This window comes from Bombina bombina, chromosome 2 (assembly GCF_027579735.1).
Source record: "Bombina bombina isolate aBomBom1 chromosome 2, aBomBom1.pri, whole genome shotgun sequence".
Classification (NCBI taxonomy): Eukaryota; Metazoa; Chordata; class Amphibia; order Anura; family Bombinatoridae; genus Bombina; species Bombina bombina.
The window spans coordinates 242,941,545-242,945,025 of NC_069500.1; the positions used below are offsets into that span (position 1 = coordinate 242,941,545).

Genomic DNA, 3,481 nt, shown 5'->3' on the forward strand with positions numbered 1-3,481 from the left:
GTTTGAACATAGAAATCAATTATTTAAATTAATCATGTCAGTGTCCCTTTAAGACAAAATAGATTCATTCATCATTACATTATTTTTATTAAAAACTATTGATATATAAATCTAATTATCTGTTGGAGTTACTTTATATATATCTGCATACTCTAACAGCACCATGATTACATATTAGTAATAATAAAGTTTGTTATGTATTGTGATAAATATGTGTTGTGTCCTAAACAAGATTACTGTACATTGAAAAAATGGCTCGATGTGACACATGTTTGTTTAGATTTGTCAACAGATGCTCCTCAATATGTGGTTTGTGTGTATTCTTGTAACTTCTTAAGGACATATGACGGAATTATTCCGTCATAAAACAATTGAGCTAAGTGAAAGCTGTGTCCTTAAAGGGTTAAGAACATTGATCATTGGGTATATTTAGATATGCAATAGCAGCATCTGAGATGAATTTGATGTCTAATGTAGTCTGACATTAAACATATGTTGAATACAGATATGTTTACAGAATCCCCTTGATTCAATCAAGCATTTTCTGGTGTAATGACTGCTCTATTATTCACATTTTAAAGTTGATTAATGTTAAAATTCTAGACAGATGTGATTTAGTGATATCCAAAATGTGTTTAATAATATATATCTATATCATTCATAGAGAGAGTTGGTGTGGGGAGCCCACAGGAATCCAGCAGTGACATAGAGCCGCCTTTGCGGGCTCCTGGTAAGTCCATTGACTCATTTATATGTAATTGAAGGTGTATTGCTAATCAATATTATGATCATGATTCCGATGAAGCATAACATTATAAAAAATCATAGAATTTATCTTCTGATTATATATTTATTTTTTATATTGAGCGATTAATAATTTCTACTTTATTATTCTACACATTTGTTATTCATAAGATGTCTAACATATGTTTTTTTCATTTTTTAATTTTTTTAACAACAGTCATCAAGTGATACACACATGAGAAATCTTAAATGTTCTATGTACTATGCTTTTATGAATTTAACATTAAGACAAACAATACATTAAGATTCTGATTTATTGACAATAACAAATCTATTGTCATTTGTATGCTCCATCAAAATGATGTAAATCATAACTTTGTGTGTGTATATCTTTAATGCAACATTGATGTGCGTATTTGAGCAACAGTAACATATGTTATAATATCTGATCTTAAGGTGTACACAACATGTTATGTTTTACAGAGATTGATGTCACATGTGGGATGGAGGAGGAAGAGGCTGCCTTGGAGTCTGATGGTATGTGAAATATATCTATCATGTTTCCAACATGTTTCTTTTTTTGAAATCATTTTATTGAAGACATTCAAAGTCTACAGCTTTTTCCCTTTAAAAAGGAATATTATTTGTCTGTTCAAATACACTACTGCCCCCTTTCTATATCAGGCAGCATGAAAATCTGCTTGTATATATTTTTTTAAGAATATATAATTCATGCCATCATTATGTCACATGCATATTCCATGCCAAAACACAATAATAAGTTTCACATTGTACAGACAGTCATTGAGATTCATCTGAGTGCCTATATAGATACCATATCCTCATTTCAGAATAGTTTACAGATTCAAACACACTTCGAGGTATATTGAAAACATAATCAATTTTAAATGCGTTGATTTGATGTCAGGATGTATGAGATGTTAATATATTTATTTTACATTTTCAGATGGATCCACCACTTCTGGTCATCTGGATTCCGCCCCTGCCCAGTCACAGACCCCTCCCCGTGCACACACCCCTGACCATGGCCACACCTCTGCACACACCCAGAGCCCTTCCCATCACCAAACCCATGACCATGCCCCGACCACTGCCAGCCCTTCCCATATTTCATATCCTGTCCCTCCCAAAAAAACGCCCATACACCCCCCTTCGCCGCTCTCCCCCGTATTCTGGCCCGTACAGCTGCCCAGACCCAAACTCCCCACTCCCCAGCTGTACGGCCTACCCTGGAGCAGCAGCTCACCACTCCCCAAGCCATTCCCATCCCTCCCCGAGCCAATCCCATCCCTTCCCCCTGTTTAAACCTTCATTGTCCTGGGTGTCAGATTGTCCTTCCCAGGCACAGCTGTAAGTATCATTCTAAATACACTTTATAAGATACTTAAAGGTACAGTGAAGTTCAATTGGTTAAATTGTGATTCAAATCCAGCATGCAATGTTAAGCCAATGTATCATAGAATACTCTTATGAATTATTCGTCATTCTCTTGATATATTTATTGAAAACAACTTATTCCTATAATTAGTTTAAACAATAAAATAAATGTGGCCATCATTTCTTTATTGTTGGATGAATGTATCCATCAACCAGCATGCACAAACAAGGTTCATCAACAAATATTGGCTTCCATAAAAACCAACATTCTTGCATTCAAAATATAGCTTGACAATTAAAACATATAATGAATATGTGTAATTTCTAAAGATTTGTCATGTCATGCTCTATCTGAATCAGTCCATTAAATATTTAGGTTCAGTGTCCCTTTAATTGGATATCACTACATATACCAAACACCACTACTTGGATCCAAAATTTTATGTCCAAATGTGGATACATTATCTCTTGTCTAACCCAGTGGGAATGTAATTTCTTCTGGTTGCTATGTTTACACAGCTTGTCCTCAATGCCAAAATGTTTAAGGATAGGTGTGCCTACCACAGTCTAAATTGAATTTTTAAATTGCTGATGTAAGTACAATGTAAATCCTTTAACAAGATTTGATACACTCAAGCTGTATAAGTGGATCATCTAAAACCAATTAAAGGGTTCAACATGTTTGAGTAACATGAGCCTTTAATGATTTCTGTCTGTCTGAATAACCTAATTCATGTGTAAAGAATATATGAAAAATAATTGATGTAAATAATTATTTGTCTTTATGATGACAATGTATGTATTAAAATCTTTTATTCTGTTGTGTAATTATCCTTAATATTAATTTTTATTTTATTTTAGGCTGTGACTCAGCATGGCTCATGCTAGAAGGGATAGCAAGAGTAGAGCAGGCCGTGTTGAGGAACGCAGCTGTCCTGAGAGGGATGAACGACACCATGCAGGCCCAGCTCCGGGTTCAGGACTTGACTCTGCGTGAAATTATGCAATTACGTTCAAGGCCTGAATCTGGAGCTGGACATGCACAGGACAATGAAGAGGATGACCAGTAAGTGGAGGATCTGGATATGCTCCATGGTGGCAGATAATAATCCTCCGTCCACATGTTGAATTTGTATTTATATTGTTGCCCTTTGGCCTTTTTATCAGTTTTTTGTTGTGCCTGTTGCACTCTTTTACCTTGTCATGTGTCTCCAATGAGGCTATGCTGGCCCTTGGCAACTCTCTTCATGGACTGTGATGCACTGTGTTACCTTGTCATGTGTCTCCAATGAGGCTATGCTGGCCCTTGGCAACTCTCTTCATGGACTGTGATGCACTG

At 35.6% G+C, this 3,481-nt stretch overlaps 1 long non-coding RNA gene across 1 annotated transcript; it reads left to right on the plus strand.

The window, feature by feature from the left end:
* Window positions 1-685: 685 nt before the first annotated feature.
* Window positions 686-1,895, plus strand: LOC128647744 (uncharacterized). The gene is made up of 3 exons (XR_008400401.1): window positions 686-730; window positions 1,228-1,281; window positions 1,712-1,895. It is a non-coding gene; the product is annotated as an uncharacterized LOC128647744 (long non-coding RNA).
* The last annotated feature ends 1,586 nt before the right edge of the window (window positions 1,896-3,481 follow it).